Raw genomic sequence first — 22,845 nt, 5'->3', positions numbered from 1 at the left:
TTGACATTTATAAGTAAAGTGAGCACAGCAAATAAATGTATTTTACAACACTGAAATGTATGCTTATAAATGGTTAAAATGACAACTTTTATGTTATATCTCTTTAGATACAGGTTCCCACTCTGTCATGTAAGCTGGAGTGAAATGGCATTCAGTGCACTGCAGCCTTGAATTCCTGTGCTCAAGCAATCTTCCTGCCTTAGCCTCCTTTGTAACTAGGATTACAGGCATGTGCCACCATGCCCAGCTAATTTACTTTTTGTAGAAACAGGGTCTTGCTATGTTGCCCAAGCTGGTCTTGAACTCCTGGCCTCAAGTGATCCTCCTACCTTGGCCTCACAAAGTGCAGGGATTACAGGTGTGAGCCACTGCACCTGGTCTGTTATATCTATTTTACCACTATTTTAGAAAAGTGATACAAATATTTTCACTATTATAGAGAATGTAACCTGCTCTCATGTGGCAGGCATTTGAAGGTTCTTAGTGAAAGACTAAACTCAATGACACAAACTCCTCCTCTAGAGTCATCAAAGGCAGCAGCCACGAGGCATTTGGAGACCATGCAGTTATTCAGCCTTCTTTTTCCACAAATGAGGAAAACTTAGCCCAGACCAGTGAAATGACTGGACCCAGGTCATATAGCTGGTAGAACAGCATGGGGACAGGAAACTCAGTCTCCTCCCTCCCAGGCTTGGCTCTTTCTGGTGCCTTGTCCTGTCTAGCATTAAAATCAGCACTTTTTCCTCCTCTTTAAAAACCACATACTCTATGTGTTTTTTAAATTTGGTCATCTCTACTTTATCTCCATTTCTCTGTTTGTCTACCCCTCCCAATAGCTTCTCTGTTCTTGCAAATATTTCCCATTTCCTCCTTCTCTTTTCGCCAACTTTAGAAAGGTAGGCCTTATAAGATGGCAAGTTGATTATTTCTGGAATAGGTAAGACAAAACTAAAATCAAGTGTTTTCTGATTTATTAATGGTATAAAATACACTACAGATGCATGTTATAGTTTATAACAAATTTTCACATATATTTTCCATTAAATCCTTTAAGTGCAGGTAATTCCAAAATGTAAGACCCAGGAGGGAGGAGCCTTGAGAGATTCTATTTTCATTGTTCTGTCTGTAGTTCTTAAAATCATGCCTGAGACGTAGTAGTTGTTCAATAAACATTTGGCAAATGAAAAAAACTAGCATTACCCTAATTTAACTTAATTTTAATTTAATTTAACTTAATTTTTGAGACAGGGTCTCTGTCACACAGGCTGAAGTACATTGGCACAATTCTTGGTTCACTGTGGCCTTGACCTCCCAGACTCAAAGGATCCTCCCACTTCAGCCTCCTGAGCAGCTGGGTCTACAGGTGCACCATTGTGCCTGGCTAATTTTTTTTTTTTTTAAGAGATGGGATTTCACCATGTTGCCCAGGCTGGTGGTCTCAAACTCCTGGGGTCAAGCCATACACCAGCCTCAGCCTCCAAAACTGTTGAGATTACAGGTATCAGCCACTGCACATGGCCGCCTATCCTCATTTTAGAATAAGTGAATATTTGCTCAAGGACATGTAAATTAGTGGCAGAGCCTGGATTGAAGCTCAGAGCTTCTAATTCCAAGTATAGTGTACCTTGCAAATTAAGAGAGTTTGATTTGCGAAATAGGAAGAGGTGATGTAGAACAAAAGCATGTGTAGGAAATTATTAGGGTCATTGGAGGAAAGACCTAAGAACATTGCATGCTAGGTCTTCATTTTGCTGGGGACAGTGAAGAAGGTCGATGGTGATGAAAACAGGGAAACTGACTGTAGGGAGGAGGTATGGGAAACAGAGAACTCAAGACAGGGAGAGTCAAGATTCAGCCCAAAGGAGTGTGCCATTGAGACGGACTCAGTAAATTGGAGGAAGGGTCCTGATTCCGCCCTCCCTTTACCCCCTCCCTGAATGATTCCTGTACACAAAAAGCTTAGAGACCCAGGTCTAATTTCAGCCACAAATAAAGCCTAAACAAATAAAACAACAAACAAACAAACGCCTCTATATTGCTACAAAATATTTATTTATGAGGCTGCTACATCAATAACACTAATTATACTGTAATTGCCAAGAACTGAAATTAATGTGATTTTATAGAAATCCACAATCAATCTCAGGCCTAATTTCTGTGAATGAATGCACTCTGAACAAAATTCCAGTTTAGAGAGTGTATTTCATTCTTAGAGTACTTGGCAAAATGACATTGGGGAGGAGAACTGTAAGATGTAATAGTATACTTCAATCCTCAACTATAAAGGCAATAAAGTCAGTCCATTCAATGCTGCCAGATTATAAGGCAGCTCCTTAATGGTTGCACAGTGAAACTGGTTCTGTGAATTATCAGACCTTACCTCTAGCCATGAGAAAATTCTCTGGATAGGAGACTGAAAAGTTCAGTGATCTCAGCATCATAATAATATTTCTCCAGCCATACATAGAGGTACGGTAAAATTGAATTATTTTCTGTTTAGATAGCGGGTGTAAATGAGAGAGACAAAGGACTTTTCTGCTGATCTGCTTCAGCATATGGAAACTAAATGTATTTTGCAGGAAGCCTAATGTGAATGTTGTGTTCTCTATCTTTGTGGTTAATTTTGAGCAACAGCGTGATCTTGAGAAAGGTTTTTAAAATCCATCTCACTTTCATTGTGTGAATGCTTCTTATCTAGAGTGTTATTCTGATGTTATGGAACTGGGATAAGGCTAGACCTCTTGTTTGTATTTCAGACTAAACAAGAGCTGCTGAAAATAAGGGACCATATTCTAAACATTCAATTTTAGCATGGAAAATACTGTTTACACAGTCCACAGTAATGGCAGCTGTTTCAGCTATTTAAATAGTATAATTACACATTTCATTCTGGAGTATAACAGTAACAGTTAGTTTACTGGTAAATCTAAAAATGAATGTACCCGTTCCCCTATAAATATGTACAGGTAACCTATCAATAGTTACTGCCAATTATATCTGAACTATAATTTGGTCTTTATTAAAGCTGCACTGCTTGAAAAGAACACTTTTTTTTGAGAATGTTGAACCTTCCTTTACCACCCCCCAATGATGAAAAAAAAATACAGTTGTCAGCATAATGTCTTGACATTCATGATGCCAGCCTGTCTTTACTGGTGTCAGATGTGAAAATAAATAGATATTAAACTGTCAGTCAATGAAATTGCAAAGTCAAGAACAGCTCTAGCTGTGATCCTGTGTGTTCTATTTGATGGACACAGGTGTTTAAGTGTTACAAATTCAACGGGGCCAGGGAACAAGAGAAACATTTTCCAGCAGTTTTCTATTTGCTAAAACATCTGAGATGAACTTTCCTTCATCTCGGGACTTCAGTAGACTCTCAGAGGTTTGAGAAAGTGCCAAGAATTTCCCTACTGTTTTTAGTGCTAAAATGTGAAAAGTTCTTAATTCCTGAAGGCACATTCTTCTATCGCCTGTGCATGCAAGGTCTCCAAGGCCAAATAAAGGGCAGCTTCACTGGCTTTGAATACACATTTGTGACAGACACCAGACACCCACCTCGTTTATTTATTATTCATAAGACACTTAAAGCTAATCATCTGTCACTAACAAACATTAACACTATTAAATATTAACAATCATCTTACAGCATGCTGAGACCAACTCTTCCTTGTATTTGATGAGTATTGAAGCAAAGAACATCACATTCACATATAACTGTTTACCCTTTGTTGATATTATTAGCCATATCACATTGGTGGCCCGTGTGAGAGATCTTGTCTGCTTGAAGATACAGATTTCTGTGTTCTCAGTAAGAATCATCAAATTTCCTTCCCAACAAGTATCATCAAATTATCCTAGAAGAAATGCTGCTTTATAATGGCATAATAAACACAACCCTATACTTGAAGGTTAGCTAGAGGTAAGAAAACAAGACTTGGATCCTTGTTGGTGTAGGATTCCTATACTTCATCACTATTCAGTTCTCAGAATAGTGTTCTCAAAAATTCAAGACGTACTAGATGATTTGGGTGCAATTCAGCTAGCTTACATGTCTACACTGATCAGATTAAAATGTTGCTGGAGGCTGATAAAACACTATTTATGCACCTGTGATCATTAATTAAAATTATATGTAGAAAACCCTAGGTGAGAGTTTCTCTGAGAATTCTCTTTCACTTATAATTCTGTTTTGGTGACTGTTTCTCTAAGGATATGAACCAACACAGTAGAAAATGCAGTTTAGACAGATTATTCCAGTGGCTAATTGGAAAATGGAATTTGACAGAAACAAACCCTATCAGATCAGATAAAATGCTTTATTCTGACTCATCTCTTCAAATCAATGTTCAGGCATTCCCAAACTTGGGAATGTATCACATTTGCAGTGACTTATAACTGAAAGCACGCTGAGTGCTGGGCAAACTTTATTCCCCTGTTAATGGGAATAAGAGCCTGCCATACACTTCCTTTCACATGGAGGGTCTGCATTATTATCTCATCACCTTTTTATTGACAATGGTTGGGAATAGTGCCTGTTTTCACCGCCTCATCTCCCTGTCGGTGGTAGGTTGCAAAAGTGTCACAATTCTTTATTCCTGCATCCTCTTGCAATATGCCAGCCATTCCTTCCATCAAGAAGTCCATTTTTCTTCTGCTTGAATCTGTTTGCCCTTGGGTTTGGCTTTGACCAGTAGAGTGGAGCAGTGGTGATAGTGTCCAAGCCCAACACCTGGATCTCGAGAGTTCTTGCATGCTTCACTCACTCCTTTCAATCCCTGCAGAGCTGCCATCTGAGCAAGCCTGGAGTAGCCTGCTGGGTGATCTGAGACACAGGACCCAAGCACCACCATCACTCCAGCTGACAGCCAGAAAAATATCAAAAGCTGACTGACAGCTGGGTAAAAATAGCATGTATAAGTCCAACTGAGTCCTGAAAAATCACCCAGCCGTCTGGCCTAAATTACGACCCCACAGAATTGTGAGCAAACAAGATCATTATTATGTTAAAACACAGCCATAGTTTCTTTTGGTTGCCCTTAGGTGTTGGAGTTTCTTAGAAATCTGGGCTCAATTATTTTCTCTACTTCTATATGCTGTTCTTGGGTGGTTTCTACCCCTTGGATGTCCTCAATTTGTACATATACTGCTGCCACCTAAACATGTACATAACCCCTATCAGATACAAGGAACAGCACAATCAGGCTGTCTAATAAGCACCTGAAACATAAATTTTAATTTTAAGCCACTATTCACCTGTCCTCCAAGTGTTTTGCGATTTTGATAGTCATAAATTTCCATTCGAAGAACTTCACAATCATCCCTGTTGCTTCTTTAGATCTTCCTTTCCATGTCCAAAGTGCCATCCTTGCTTGTCACCACAAAACATCAGCTCAGATCATTGCAAAAGCCCACCAGTCTCTTCATTACCAGTGTTTTCCCAGACCTAATAGAGTTATATTCTTGAAAAGAAATACTGTCATGCCATACCCTACTTTTTCATATTAGTTTTAAATTTTTGTTAGAGATGGGTTCTCACTATGTTGCCCAGGCAGGTCTCCCACTCCTGGGCACGAGCAATCTTCTTATTTCAGCCTCCCAAAGTGTTGGGATTGCTGGTGTGAGCCACCATGCCCGGCCCCATTCCACTGAGAAGGCCTCTGCTACAAGTAGTTTACACACTTTAATTTGCATTTTAAAATCAGAGAAGACTGCTCCAACATCTTAGCTTCCCAACTTAATGAGTTTCTGACGTTGGGAAAGATTACAGCCCCTGTGAACTTCAGTTTCTCCATATCTATAATGTACTTTCAAGTCACTCTGAGAAGATGTGTTTTATGTTTTCATAAAAGGGACCATTAGCACATAGTAGCTATTTAACATATTTCAACCTACATTTCAGTCTGGCTCTAAGTTACTTCCCCAATACCATTTTTTTGCTAATGCCTCTCGGCAATATTTTTTCCTTCACTCCTGCCCTTGAAATACGGGTATAACTTGGATATGTTGTGGGTTCAGTTCTAGACTACCATGGTAAAGCAAATACTGCAATAAAGCAAATCACACGCAATTTTTTTGGTTTCCCAGTGCATATAACAGTTATGCTTACACTCTGTCATAGTTTATTAGGTATGCAATCTCATTATGTTTAAAAAAAACATATACTTTAATTTAAAGAACTTTATTGCTAAAAAAAAATGCTAATGCTTTTCTGAGGCTTCACTGACTCATAATCTTTTTGCTGGTGGAGCGTCTTGCCTCGATGTTGATGGCCACTGACTGGCCAAGGTGGAGGTGGCTGAAGGGTAGAGTGGCTGTAGAAATTTCTGAGAATAAGACATCTACGAAGTTTGCTGTATGCGTTGTTTCCTTCATGAAAGATACCTCTGTAGCATGCAATGTTATTTTATAGCCTTTTGCCCACAGTAGAACTTTTTTCAAAATTTTAGTCTTTTTTCTCAAACTGTGCTGCTGCTTTACCATCTATGCTTATGTGATAGTCTAAATCTTTTCTTGTCATTTCAACTATGTTCACAGTACCTTTACACAGGAGTAGACTCCATCTCAGAAAAACCACTCGTTTCGCTCATGTGTAAGAAGCAACTCCCCATCTGTTCAAATTTTATTATGAGGTTACAGCAATTCAATTGCATGTTCAGCCTCCACTTTTCATTCCAGTTCACTTGCTACTTTCACTAGTCACGCTCCACGGATATCTTCAACCTATCAAAATCATCAATGAGGTTTGGAATCGACTTCTTCCAAACTCTTGTTAATGCGGATATTTCGGCTCACTCCATGAATCACAGGTGTTCTTAATGGCATCTAGAATGGAGAATTCTTTCCAGAAAGTTTTCAATTTACTCTGCCCAGATTCATCAAAGGAATCACCATGTATAGCAGCTATAGCCTATATGTATTTCTAAACGTATTCCTTAAATACAAGACCCAAAAGTCAAAATTACTCCTTGATTCATGAGTAAAATAAATTTTGTGTTAGCAGGCATGAAAAAAACATGAATCAGGGATCTTGGATGATCACGTGCATTGTCAATGAGTGGTAATATTTTGAATGGAATCTTTTTTTTCTGAGCATTAAGTCTCAACAGTGGGCCTAAAATATTTAGTAAATCATGCTCTAAACAGATGTGCTGTTATCCAGGCTTTGTTCTTCCATTTATGAAGCACAGGCAGAGTAGATTTAACATAATTCTGAAGGACCCTAAAATTTTCAGAATGTTACATGATCAAATAAATACAGTCATTAGCCCCTAACAAAAGAGTCAGCCTGTCCTTGAAAGCTTTGAAACCAGGAATTGACTTTTCCTCTGCAGCGATGGAAGTCCTAAACGACGTCTTCTTCCAATGAAAGACTGTCTCATGCACTTTGAAAATTGATGGTTTAGTGTAGCCACTTTCACCAGTTTCTTAGATCTTCTGGATAACTTACTATAGCTTCTTTTTTTTTTTTTTGAGAGAGAGAGAGAGAGAGAGAGTCTTGCTCTTGTCACCCAGGCTGGTGCAGTGGCGCAATCTCGGCTCACTACAACCTGCGCCTCCCAGGTTCAAGTGATTCTCCTGCCTCAGGCTCCTGAGTAGCTAGGATTACAGGCACCTGCCACCATCCCTGGCAATTTTTTTCTGTTTTTAATAGAGACGGGGTTTCATCATGTTGGCCAGGCTGGTCTCCAACTCCTGACCTCAGGTAATCCACCTGCCTTGGCCTCCAAAAGTGCTGGGATTACAGGTGTAGGCCACAATGCCCGACCAACTTGCTATAGTGTCTACATCAGCACTTACTACTTTACCTTCCACTTTATGTTATGGATTTGGCATCTTCCTGTAAACTTCATGAACCAAACTCTGCTAGCTTCCAACTTTTCTTCTCCAGTTTTCTCTCACCTCTCTGACTTCGTAGAACTGAGAAGTCACAGCCTTGCTCTGGATTAGGCTTCAGTTTAAGGGAATGACTCTTATGGCTGGTTAGATTTTCTATCCAGACCACTACACCTTTCTCCATATCAGCAATAAGGCTCTTTTGCTTTCTTATGATTTGTGTGTTCACGGGAGCAGCGCTTTTAATTTCCTTCGATAACTTTTCCTTTGCTTTCACAAGCTCGGCTATTTGTCACAAGAGGCCTAGCTTTTGACCTGTCTCAGCTTTCAGCACACCTTCCTCACTAGGCTTACTCATTTCTAGCTTTTGATTTAAAGTGACAGACGTGAGACTCTTCTTTTCACTTGAACACTTGGAGGCCTTTGTGGGTTTATTAACTGATCAAATATCAATATTTTTGTATCTCAGTGAATAGAGAGGCCCAAGGAGATGGAGAGAGACAGGGGAATGGCTGGTTTATGGAGCAGTAAGAACACACATTTATTAAGTTTGCTGTCTCATATGGGCACAGTTTGTGGTGCCCCAAAACAATAGTACCATCAAAGATCACTGACCACAGATCATCATAACAGATATAACAATAATGAAAAAGTTTGGGCTGGGTGTGGTGGTTCACGCCTGTAATCCCAGCACTTTGAGAGGCCAAGCCAGGCAGATCACTAGGTCAGGAGTCTGAGACAAGCCTGGCCAACATGGTGAAACTCTGTCTCTACTAAAAATACAAAAATTAGCCCTATGTTGTGCCTGGCACCTGTAATTCCAGCTTCTTGGGAGGCTGCGGCAGGAGAATCGCTTGAAACTGGAAAGTGGAGGTTGCAGGGAGCTGAGATTGCACTGTTGCATGCCAGCCTGGGCAACAAGAGTGAAACTCCATCTCAAAAAAGAAAAAAAAGTTTGAAGTATTGCCATCAATGCCAAAATGTGACATAGACAACAAAGTGAGCACATGCTGTTGGAAAAATGGCTTGGATAGACTTGCTTGAGACAAGGTTGCTAAAAACCTTGGATTTGTGAAAAATGCAATTATCTGCAAAGCACAATAAAGCAAGGCAAAATAAAATGAGGTATGCCTGTATCAAATATGTAGACTATGCTTGTTTTACCATCATTTCCTAATTAGTTTGCCTTATATCTTTATTGACTTTAAGATACTTTTCACATCTGTAATATGAGTATATGTCTACAATTAATAGCCATTCTTAGTTTGATTGGTAGCTTTGTTTTGTTTGTATGTTTGTTTTCTTGTATCATTTAAATGTGGTAAATTTGACTAAATTAAATGTAATATTAGCTTCCTGATTCCTTATCTTTGCATATGCTTTAATTTTTCCTGAAATAACTTTTGTTCTTAACTTCTGGGTAAAGTTTAGGCTTTTCTGACTTGCTCAGCGATTTTCCTCTACACTTTCCTGTGATTCAGCTGCTCGCTTTTTGCAACTCTCTATTTTCTTGGAATTGGCCAATTTTACAGGTAGAGGATACAGTCTACATAAGACCACACTCACTTCTGACGCAAACTGCAAGTTCTAGGAGGTCCAGTTTCAATAATTCTTCAGAAGAACTCACAGAGCTCACTGAAAGCTGTAATAGAACCATGCGTAAGTATGGCTAATTACGGAAAAAAGATTCAGATTAAAAATAGCCAAGGAACGAAGGGCATAGGGTAGAGTCCAGCAAAGTACTAAACGCAGAGGTTCTGGTAATGTCTCCTCATGAAGTAAGGGTATGTTGCTTTCCTGACATTAATGTGTGACAATATGCATGGAGTATGCATAGCTCAAGAAGTTTCCCTGAGCTATGGAGTGTCATATAATGTAAGCCTGATTGATTGATTCATTTCTTTTATGGTAGATCTCAGTCTCCAGGTCTGCTGATTCTCTTTTGACACAAAGCTCCTACTCTAAATCACATTGCTATTCTTTCTGGCAAAGTTAAACCTCATTCTAAGTACTACCTATTATGACCACCATCTACCCAATATCTTATTGTCACACTATCCAGCATGACCTCATACAAAGACACTTCTCTCAGGCACGACATTCCAAGGGCTTAAAGACTAGCTCCCATAAGCCAAGGACAAAAGCCAGATCTCTTTTAGGACAGGTTAAATTTTTTACTATACATATTACATATTTACTAAAAATAATTATTTGTTTATATGTCTTTTCTCTGTATATTGTATGTCACTAGAAGATTAAGAGCACCTTAAAATCTTCTGTTTTAAAGTCAGATAGGTTTTTATTCAAGTCCTAGATCCATTGCTTACTTGTAGTGTGACCTTGGATAACATAAAACCTGGTTATCTCATCTAAAAAAAATTGGTAAAATTATACGAATATTACAGGAATATTCTAAGGATTGAATTAGATAATGTACAAGTGATATACATCACAATGTCTAGCCATGGTAATCACTTAATAGGCGGTGGCAAATTATATTATCACTTTTACTTTCACATCCACATGGATTATAATCAACACTCTAATTCTTGTATTAGGAAAAGGGAGCAAAAATAACAGAGGAAAAAATAAGCTTATGTAGCTCAGGGACTGAATCAAGCTTCATTAAATATCATATTTCAATAATCTAATTTATATTCAATCTGTGAGCTACTACCTTTAGATTTCAGATTGTTATTTTAAAAATAATATACCTATCCTTATCAAAATATTAACACCACTGTAAGAGGAAAATTATAGTTAAAAGGCATGTTTCTTACCAATAATTTGGAAAAGAGAAAAGAAAAAAAGGTATTTTCTTTATTAGAGAAAATTTTTCTTTAAAATTGAATCAAGAACATTTGTAAAAGCAAGCTGAAATTTTTGGATTTGTGGTTGAATACGAAAATGGAATGCGATTTCAGATGATTTTATAAGAAATCTCCTCCATCTTCCCCCCAAAAAAGAAACTTTCCAAGCACTGACGTCAAGGGCACATCCAACTCTGTTTGATTACCCACAATATAGACAAGAGAAAAAAAAGCAGCAGCTTTGTCTCAAGATGGACATAGTTTAAAATATTGCCTTAAAATTTTATGTTGGTTTTCAGTTCCAGGAAAATTTTTAACAAGATAAGTTTCTTTCTTACTACAGAAGCCCACAAATGCATGATAAAATGCAACAATCATCCTATGAAGGCTAAATTTTTCAGAAAGCTGGGAAAATCTCTGGGGCAAGAGATGAAGAAAAAGAGCATCAGAGCTGAAGGCAAATGAGCTGTTGCTGAAGCCACACTGAGAGATTTTTCTATTGGGTAATCTACAAATTCTTAGGTTAGCATCTGGGTGGAAATAGGAGATCAGATTCTGAACCCATTCAAGATGAAGAGTGAAAAGTGAGACCCACTCTGAAACTTAGGGCTTGGAAGATACTTAATGAAAAAATATGAGAAAATGGAGGAAAGGGGAAGAAAACCTGACAGCAGGCATAGCACTAGAGAAGAAAAATATAGTCAGTAAAACTAAAAATTCAATGGGAGCGTTAATGAGTATATTACACACTGCTGAACAAGAGCAGAAAAATGAAAAATAGCTCTGGTGAAAGTGCCTTCTGCCACATAAGGTAACATCCACAGGTTCCAGGGATTAGGGATGTGGATCCTTTTAGGGGCCATTACTCTGCCTACCACAAGAGGTAGTAGCTAAGACTATTTCAGATTTAATAAAACGCAATGATGAATAAATCCTGAGTAGAGTTAAATAAATAAATGTGTAAGTGAGTAAGTAAATAGACGTGTAGCTTTAGGTACATTATAGTAAAACTGTGATGCATTAAATACAAACCAACAATAATAGTCAAGAGATGTTAGAATAATAACTTTCAAGGTCCAAGAGAGAAGTAATTGTCAATACAAATTTTACACAGGTAAGTTTTCACCTGAAAATTGGTGTAGCATAAAATATTTCTAAACAAATTGTTAGGTTTAATCTCACTCATTGAGCCTCACAAAAAGAAATCCAAAATGACAAAAATTCAGGAAGAAAAAACTAACAAAGGAAAGGGTGATATGTAACAAATAGAAAGAAAAAACTCTAGAAAGAAAGGAGTCAGACACAAAAATGACAATAGCAAGTAAATAAACTGGGAAAACACAGGCACATATACAGTTCAAGCAACAGTCATGTGAAACTGAAGGATTTCAAAGTTAATGCCTTAAGACCTTCATACTGATTGAGAATAGATAAGAATTATAATTCAATTTAGAATAATTATTTATCAAGATATAACAAAATTTGAAGGACAGTCACACAATGAATTGAAGTAAAATGTTCAGTAAGTCAGTAGAGGAAGGATGGAGAAGTAAAAGCATAAATCTGTAGAACTAGAATCCAAGAAAGAAAACAATCTCTGCCCCCTATATAGACTTGATATATAGGACACACAATATAGTATAATAGAAATATGTCTTATGTCAGTAAACAAATAAATGTAAATAAACTATATTACAGTTAAAAATCAGAGATTTTTGAGATTGGTTTAAAAAATATTTTCCTGTTACTTGCATAAGCCATGCTTAAAACATACAAGCATAAACAGTTAAAGTAAAAAGATGGAAAAAATACAACAGGTAAAAATTGTAGCAGCTTTATTAATATAAAATAGAGTTGAAACCATTATTAGGAATTAAAAAGTCACAAGATAAGAAAAAAACAAATTATTTGCCAAGGAAGTAGAGAAATTTTGAACATTTCAGCGCATAATGTCAGCCTTGAAATATATTAAGAAACAAACTAATATAAGGAGGAATTGATGATTAGTCTACAATCTTAATGGCTGAGTTTAACAAAACTTTCTCAATAATTGGTAGATAACACACAAAATATGTAACTGTATGGAATATCTGACTAGTCTAGTTATCAAGTATATTTTGATAGATTTATATGTAATCCTTGGCATTATTCTTAAGCACAAGTATAACATTCATGAAAATTGATGTAATACACTTGAAAGCAAATCAAACTGATAGCAAAAACGATATAACATAGACCATATTCTCTAACTAAAACACAACTGAATCATTGCATCATATGAACTCAATAACAAAAAGATGACGAAACAATTGCATTATCATTTAAATCAATAACAATGATCACTGAAGCAATTTCAAGAAAATTCAAACACAAATGCTTAAGTAACCCATGGGTCCAAAAAATAATAATAATACATTTTTATTCTTTTTAAAATTGATTGCAAATAAAAAGATTACATATCAAAACTTACAGGATACCATTAAAGTAATTAAGATAGTGATGTTTATTTTTTAATGTTTATTAGAAAAGAAAAAGAATGACTTGAAATCAGTTAGTTAGCATATCAATTTGAAAAATGAAAAAAGAAAGTTAACCACAGAAGTATGTTAAAGGAAATAATAAAAACTGGGCACTGTGGCATGTGCTTGCTGTCCCAGCTGCTTGGGAGGCTGAGGAAGGAGGGTCACTTGAGCCCAGGAGTTTGGGTGATGAACTTAAATTGATGTGCCAAGGAAGATAAGAATGGTTTAATGCTAGACAATTTCTCACAATGAAAGATTTAAAAAGAAACAGCCCAATCCAGATACATAAAATACAACATATATTAATGATAAAAGTAAAACAATTATCAAAATAGAAGTATAATTTCTAACCTAATGAAGTGGTTTTAACTAAAACTCTCGCAAACATCTATAATGGTGAAATATTAGCAGCTTTTTATTTTAAAGTCAGAATAAAGACAGAAGTCTACTACCATTGCTTCAAATCCTAGAGGATTAGAGTGTCTGAGAGGGCCTAACAGAAAGAAGTAGGAAAAAGAAATAAAATATATATGGGTAGAAAAAGAAATCAAAATTTCATTTTTTAGAGACAATATGATTATCTGCATAAGAATCCCCAAATAATTTTCAGACAATTTATTATGATCAATAAGATCATTAAGCAGATATTCTGAACACAAATTCAATATAAACAAATCAATTAGAAAATGCTAAACTTTGGAATTAGAAATGTTAAAAACTGTCATTTCAAAAGGGCACAAAAACTGAAATGAACATAGTAACACATTTCACAAAGGATGTTCAACTTTTATGTAAAAAATAATAAAAGAGTATTGAAAGACATAATGAGGGCCAAAGAAATGGAGTAATTCAATGTGTTTGTGGGTGGAAAGCTTCAACATTGTTAACACATTTAGTTTCCTCAAATCGATGTATAAATTAAATATGAATTTAATTTTAAAAACAGGTTTTTAAATGGAATTTGACAAGCTTATTCAAAAATTATATGGAAACGTTAAGGCTAAACATTAGCCAGACATTTCTGAGGAAGTACGAGGTGGGAGGATTTGCTGTATTAAGCTCCATACCAACATTGTGCTATTACTGGTGTAGAAAAAGATTTTTGGAACAGAATAGATGACCTAAAAACAGACCACTGCAACTTACTATAATAACAATACAGTCACAGCAAGTTATTATACTGTATGCTCCAGAAATGATATTGCATAACAGAAGGGAATTAACAATTTAACAAATAAAATTATGCTTTAATTATATCCCTATCTCAATTTACAAAAAAAAGTAATTCCAAGTGGATTTAAGAACAAAATGTGAAAAGCGTAATCTTAAAACGATAAAAATACAGGAAAAGAACTTTATGAACTTCGAATAAAGCACAAAGGCATAAGCCTTTAAGGGACATAAATGACACATTTCATCACATCGAAATTAAAAATGTCTACATATTATATGATACTAAAAACATAGTGAAAAATGATGTTTAGTTTGCACTATTTACCTGAGAACTCCTAATTCTTAACTTCCTGCCTTCATTTTTTTTCACTATGAAATCAACAACATGCATAGCTAGTACACTGCATAACTTCATTTAAATTCTACTTGAAGTTGTTTATTGAGCATATGCTATGCCCAAGGCTCCGAGACACCTAGAGGGCAGTGCACTCACAAAGCTTATTTGTACTGCCTTCACCCAGCCCAGGCCTTTGGTGGTTACAATTAACATCCTCAAGAATATGAACATTATTTCTGAAGCTTTTTTCTAAAGACTTCAGCAAGGGAGTTTGATTTCAGGTCTCTACTTTTTTGGAGTTCAATTTGTGACTTGAGAATGTGATGAGATGCTGCCTAGCTTTTATTTGATAGAAGTGTTATTTCAAATTCCTGATAATGCCACATGCTCACCAAACGCAGAACAGCTCTATCAAAAGATTCAAAACACCTCCACTGTAATTTGCTATAATTCTATCCCTACCCCCACCCCCTTTTTTTGGCCTGGCTCATTCTCTTCCTTGGTAATATTCTTAACTGAGAGTTTATTTCACTGGGTGAATTCCCAGCTTGAGTCATATTTGTTATTTTGAGAGAAGCTGAATATTTTCATCCATGTTCATGATACATGTATGCTTAGCTTTAATAGCTGAGGGAGCATGCACAGGGACAGATGGAAACATGTTTATGTATATGCTTGTATGACTATTCACTTACCATACACATACATAGGAGCCTTGAAAGAAAACCAATAGATCCTTTTTCTGTAATCTTCACACCATAAACTTTTTACTATAATCTTGTTTCCGGCCCGGCGCGGTGGCTCATGCCTGTAATTCCAGCACTTTGGGAGGCCATAGCTGGTGGATCACGAGGTCAACAGATCGAGACCATCCTGGTCAACATGGTGAAAGCCCGTCTCTACTAAAAATACAAAAAATTAGCTGGGCATGGTGGCGTGTGCCTGTAATCCCAGCTACTCAGGAGGCTGAGGCAGGAGAATTGCCTGAACCCAGGAGTGGAGGTTGCGGTGAGCCGAGACTGCGCCATTGCACTCCAGCCTGGGTAAACAAGAGCAAAACTCCGTCTCAAAAATAAAAATAAAAATCTTGTTTCCTTCTATAAAACTAGCTTTAATTTGTCTTTTCTTTATCTCAAAATTCCTAGGCTGTCTAGGCAAATTACTCTTAAAAGGACTCTGACAATTGCAGTCAAGAAATAGATATATTAAAGTATCATTATTCAAACATAAAATTTTAATAAAAATGCTAACAAGGCTTCCCCAAGGTGGGGGTGTTTGTTTCCTTTTATTTTTTTAACAGCACAGTTAAATTTCTACTGATAGAGGTCAGGCATAATATATAGCATTTGCAATTTAAAGACAATATATGAGAAAGAATATAACATATACTTTGTAGCATTTCTTATGTAATACTGCAAAATTACATAAGAAAGTTGTGTGAATTATACACAACTTTCTTATGTAATTTGAAACTCTTTTACTTTTTCCCAGTTTCAAATCAGGAATGACGGCAAAGGCTTTTTCTTTAATTTGTGACATCTAATCTTTACTTTAGGCTTCGTCAGTCACATCTCACTATGTCTCATTGCAGGCGCCCTGACACAATACATCATGGTCAAGGTGATCCAATATTGTGTGACATTTTTTAAAAAAAGGATATTAAATAGTGGCAGAAGATAGGCCTGAAACACGTCAATGTGGGCCCAAGAGGCATTGTTCTTCATGAACAGTTTGCTCTCTCAGTCTGACTGGAAGAATTATTATTGTCCTTTATATATAAACATCCTTATCCAAATAGTTTCCTCTTATGTCTAATATATGCATTCCTGTCATATGAAAGCTACTTGCTTAAGCTGCTTTTCTGTCTATTTGTAGTCTGTTCAGACACACAGTCCTCAGCAGGAGTCCAGCTCCATGATTCATTGCCTCAGATTTCCTATGGAGCTTACATGATGCTCGCTCAGCCCCATACGGTTTTGTATCCATTATAACCAGGGACAAGTAAGCAGGGCTTGGGAGTGTGAGCATCTATCTAAGAATAGCTCCCTGACGCCTTGCTTTACTCACAATAAATGAACAATGAACTCTTTACATGCTAACTTTGTATGGGGAGGAGAAATTATAGAAGCTTGCTTGAGGTAAATAAGGGAAGGAGCATTTAGAGTGAAGTCCCGTTAACGAGCAGGTCAATAACTAGTTTACAGAGATCAGGGCACCTGGCTAATGGGAGAATAAAGAATAATGCTTGTCACAGAAAAAGAAAGATGCTGTCCTGGTTTAGTGTTAAATAATTACATTCATTAAACTGAGAATAGCTCTGCAAGTGGTCGGTTGCACTAGTTAATTCATTAGCAAAACTAATCGGCAAACCACAAACAACAATTGGGGGTAAATTTAACCAATTCCAATAGAAGATTTAGCAAAACAGGATTTCTTTATACTAGAAAGGGAAAATTACACTGGGAAGCTGCATATGTAATTGTGCACATTTCTTACTTTGTCTTGAGTGTCGATACGAAGGAAGGAAATCATAGCTGAGGCAGAGAGAGGGCATATGTACAAATTGATGGCCCCATTGAAGTATTTCAGAAGACCTAAAATGTGCCAGCTTCATTGTTAATTCTGACAATGAACAGAAAGCAGACTCTAATAATAAGGCCTTTTTCACTATCTTTCCTTATTTAAATCGTGGTTGTAAAATTATATAATTAACTATAATAATGCATGTTCCATATATTAGATAATAGCCATAGTATAATTCCTGAGTATAACAGTATAAATTAGACCTATATAACCATGGGAACCTTGGATTAGTTTTACTTATTGACCAAACCACGTGAAAATTGAGTGATTCAACAGTGTTTTATGCAACATTCTGGTGTAATTAGAATGGTTTTCATTATTTTATGTAATTAATTTATTACATTTGTGTATTCAGTATGCATCATAACTTTAGACAAACTCCTATAAAAGAAACAGTAAAACAGTAACTTTCCTCAATTGGAAGACAAGGAGCAGTTTAGTGATCGTGTGATATGAAGACTCTCCGTAAAATGTGTATTAGTCCACTTTTGCACTGCTATGAAGAAATACCTGGGTAATTTATAAAGAAAAAGAAGTTTCATGAACTCATAGTTCCACATGGCTGGGGAGGCCTCACAGTCATGGTAGAAAGTGAAGGAGGAGCAAAGGCACCTCTTACACAGCAGCAGGCAAGAGAGAGTGTGTATTCACTATTATGAGAACAGCATAGTAAAAAACTGCCCCCATGATTTAATTACCTCCCATCAGGTCCCTCCCAAGACACATGGGGATTATGGGAGCTACAATTCGAGATGAGGCTTGGGTGGGGACGCTGCCAAACCATATCAAGTGGATGTCTATTTTTTGTATTTCTGGAAAGAAGACTTTTTTTTCCCTTTCAAATAGGAAGAGAGAATTCAACGTGAAATGCTAGGAAAGGAGGTAAGACTGAGGGATAAAATCTAAAGGGTCTACTAAGCCTAGTAGCTTTTTTCTGTGTCACCACAGAGCATCACTATTTATCTAGAATTCCAAAAAACCAATTCAAATAATCTTCTAAATGCAGAAGAAAATCACTGATTTGATCCGTTATAGATATTGTATTACCCAAAAATTCTTAGCCAAATAAATAACAAATATATGTCAAGATTATTGTAGAGTGAAAGAATTCCTAGATAGAATTAGACATGTTTAGAACAGTTTTAGGTTCTCAGAAATATTGAGTGGAAGGTACAGAGATTTCCCATACACGTGCTTCCACCACACAACACAGCTTTCCCCACTATCAACATCCTCACCAGCATGGTACATTTTTTAAAATTGATGAAGTCACACTCACACATCAAAATCACCCAAACTTCACATTTTACACTAGTGTTCACAATTGGTGTTGTACATTCTATGCATTTGAACAAACATAATGATATGTATTCACCATTATGGCATCTAGAGCTATAATTTTTAGGTGAGTGAAACTAAGAAATATAAACTACTGAAACAGCTATAGTTTCACTACCCTAAAAATCCCCTCTGCTTATTCATCCTTCCATTTGGCCTCATCTCAGTAACCACGGATCTTTTCATTGTCTCTATAATTCTGACTTTTCCAGAGTATCATATAGTATGAATCATACAGTATATAATAGTCTTTTCAGATTGGCTTCTTTTACTTCATAATATGCCTTTAAATTGCCTCCACGTCTTTCCCTGACTTGATAGCTCATTTCTTTTTAGTGCTGAACAAAATCCCATTGTCTGGATGTATCACAGTTTATTTACACATTTATCTACTGAAAGACATCTTGGTTGTTTCTAAGTTTGGGCAATTATGAATAAAACTGTTATAGAGCCAGGCATGGTGGCGCATGCCTGTAATCTCAACACTTTGAAAGGCAGAGGTGAGTGGATTGCTTGAGGCCAGGAGTTTGAAACCAGCCTGGCCAACTGGTGAAACACTGTCTCTATTAAAAATACAAAAAAAAATAGCTGGGTGCAATGGCAGGTGCCTGTAATCCCAGCTAATTGGGAGGCTGGCGCACTAGAATCTCTTGAACCCAGGAGGCAGAAGTTGAAGTGAACTGAAATTGTTCCACTGCACTCCAGCCTGGGTGACAGAGTGAGACCTTATCCTCCTCACCAAAAAAAAAAGCTATTTAAAAATCGATGTGAATGTTCTTGTGTGGACCTGTTTTCAGATCCTTTGGGAAAATACCAAGGAGTTGGATAGATGGACGGTATGGTCAGTGTATGTTTAGTTTTGTAAGAAACTGCCCAACTATCTGTCTTTCAAAGTGGCAGTACCATTTTGCATTCCCACCAGCAAAGAATGAGCATTCCTGTTGCTCCACAGCATTTGGCATTGTAAGTTTTCTAAATTTTGCCATTCTAGAAGGTGCGTAGTAGTATATCGATGTTTTAATTTTCATTTTCCTAATGACGTATGACATGATATGGAGCATCTATTTCATATGTTTATTTGACATCTGTATATCTACTTTCCTATGCTTATTTGACATTTGATGAGGTGTCTGTCATTGGCCCATTTTTTTTATCGCTGTCATCTCAATTGTTCATTTACTTACCTGTCTGTTTTATCAGACTATAAAGTCCTTATGGGCAGGGAATATATCAATAGCTTCTACCATATTTCCTGATGTATGAGGGCAAATTCAGTGGAAAGAAGAAGAGGAAAAATAGTAAGAGAGAAAGCTAGAATGCAAAGTGGTCTATCAAATAATATTGTTAGGGAGAAGGTTTATGAAATGGCATTTGAAGCCACTGTTATTAATATGAAGCCCTCAGGCCAAAGTGACAATATGTATATATTTTGTCTTTCCATACAACAATCTCAGGACCAATTTTGTGCAAATAAATGGTGTAGATGAGTTTGCTCTCTGAGCTTTGGGTTGGATACATGTGTTTGCTCTTCTCAATAACTAACTTAAACCTTAAAGTCCTTAGAGAATCTATCTGAACCACTTCATTAGAAATGGTGCCGTGTATTCTCTATTGATATTCAAAATTAAAGTAATTTTGAGTATAGACCCTGAACATTCATACAGGTTTATAGATTTTTCCTTTGTCACTGTAAAAGTTTTTTTTTTTTCAATTAAGTTTTTCAATATGTTTGTCTTGGGGTTTCTTAAGCCTCATAGAATGGTTAAATGTATAACCAATTCTTACTTTGAATATTGCATTGAGAATTCTGCTTAGTGTCTAAAACAGGCAATATTATGGTTATTGCATCTTCAAAAAGTTATTACCTTTGAATGGAATGTCTTACAAATAACAACAGAGAAAGGGAGAGAGAGCACCTGGGAATGCATAGTTATAAGAACTCAAATTTACTTCTAATTGGTATCTTTTTTAGAACAATTATTCTTACCTTGTTACAACCACACTATAGATTAGATCTCACTCTCACTTCCTTGTGCATTGTATTTGGTCTTTTTGGAGAACATACATACACTAGGAAGATTTTTCTCTGCTTTCTGGTAATGTTTTCATGTGTTATCTGGAAGGAAAATGAGAGGAACACTAGTGTGAGGCCTGTATAATTGTTTCAAATATTCATTGCCTGTCCCTGCGAGAGGATTATTCATCACCACCCTTTTGACATACTGTTTGGCTAAATTAATTGCCTTGGCCAAGGGAATGTGAGTGGAAGTGACCTGTGCTTCCAGCTGAAGCTGTCAGGAGTTCCATCATCTCTTTCTCTCTCTGCAATGAGGCCAATGTTTCCAAGATTTTGGCTCTTTTGAGGACTGGATGTCAGAATGAGAAGGCCATGGAGCAGGGAGGCCTCCAATCCTTGAAAAACATGTGACATGAGCAGGGAAAATTTTGATGTTGTCAACCACCAAAATTTTTTTTCTTCATTTATGATTATTTTTCCAGTGCCTACTGTGACTCTGGGGCTACATCAGTTAACAAAGTACCCAAAAATCTTTCCATTGTGGAACTGATGTTCTATCAGAGTGACACAGAAAATAGCATACTAAATACTATAGTGTGTTAAGTAGAAATAATATGATGAGGAAAAAAGGTAATCAGAAAAGAACAGTTTTGGGTATGGGGTCAAAGGATTTCATTTTTAAATGGGATGGTCAGAGTAGGTATCATTTTTTTTTTTTTTTTGAGACGGAGTTTCACTCTTGTTACCCAGGCTGGAGTGCAATGGCATGATCTCGGCTCACCGCAACCTCCACTCCTGGGTTCAGGCAATTCTCCTGCCTCAGCCTCCTGAGTAGCTGGGATTACAGGCACGCACCACCATGCCCAGCTAATTTTTTGTATTTTTAGTAGAGACGGGGTTTCACCATGTTGACCAGGATGGTCTCAATCTCTTGACCTTGTGATCCATTCGCCTCGGCCTCCCACAGTGCTGGGATTACAGGCGTGAGCCACTGCGCCCGGCCGGGTATCATTCTTTAAGAATACATCCTAAAGTGACAGGACTGGTTAAAAAGAAAGTTGTTTTAGAATGAGCCACTTGGGATATTATGATGAGAATGAATGGGATAAGCAAATGGAGGAAGCTCAATGGTGAGAAGACATCTCACACTACTTGAACCTTCTCCTTTCAAATTTCTCTCCAAGGGCAAATGAAGTGAATAAAGATGGACAAATGTCATCTAAGATCACATACTTTAGGTCATGTTCTGAAGAAACAGTAGAAAGCAGGAGGCACTTTCTTCCAAACTGGATAACACTTTTTCAAACTCTGACTCAGTCTGCAAAGGGCTAGAAGGGCTACCATAAAGAAAGTCAACTTGTATCGAGTCGTATGTCTGAAAGATCCACGGGCCAGCGAAAGAAGAGCTGACTGCTGCATACAATTGACTGGGGATGCTGGAAGTCTTAATTAGTGTTATTACTAATTAATGGAACATAATCATATATTTAAAAATATATTTAAAAATAATATCTAAAAGTACAATATTTAAAAGTATTTAAGAAAAACACACACTGGTAACAAATATAACAAAGGATTAATAATGTACAAAAAAATTATTCAATGTAATTAAAATATCCCAACTGGTGAATGAGAGAAATGTAATTACGTAAAAAATATTGAGGAAGGCTGGATGCGGTGGCTCAAGCCTTTTGGGAGGTCAAAGTGGCTCACGACCTCCTTTAGGAGGTCAAGGCGTGCGCATCACGAGGTCAGGAGATCGAGACCATCCTGGCTAACATGGTGAAATCCCATCTGTACTAAAAATACAAAAAATTAGCTGGGCATGGTGGTGGGTGCATGTAGTCCCAGCTACTCGGGAGGCTGAGGCAGGAGAATTGCTTGAACTTGGGAGGTGGAGTAAGCTGAGTGAGCTGAGATCGCGCCAATGCACTCCAGCCAGGGCGCCAGAGAGATATTCTGTCTCAAAAAAAAAGAAAAAAAATTGAAGAAAACATCAAATAGTAATCAAAGAAATGTTTATTAAAATAAGATAGTGTTTTTGTCTCTCTTATTAATAAGTAACAAGGCCCATATTCATTTCTAGCAAGAGTGTAAAAGAAAGGTAAATGAAAATGAAAAAATGCTTTTGGAAAATGATTAACAACAACTAAACCTTTCCAAATATTACTAGTAAGTTCGTTTCTATAAATATTTCTCTCTTTTTTTTTTTTTTTGAGACGGAGTTTC

Source organism: Callithrix jacchus, chromosome 7 (genome assembly GCF_049354715.1).
Source record: "Callithrix jacchus isolate 240 chromosome 7, calJac240_pri, whole genome shotgun sequence".
Taxonomy (NCBI): Eukaryota; Metazoa; Chordata; class Mammalia; order Primates; family Cebidae; genus Callithrix; species Callithrix jacchus.
The sequence above is the reverse complement of the archived record's forward strand: the minus strand, read 5'-3'. Positions refer to the sequence as shown.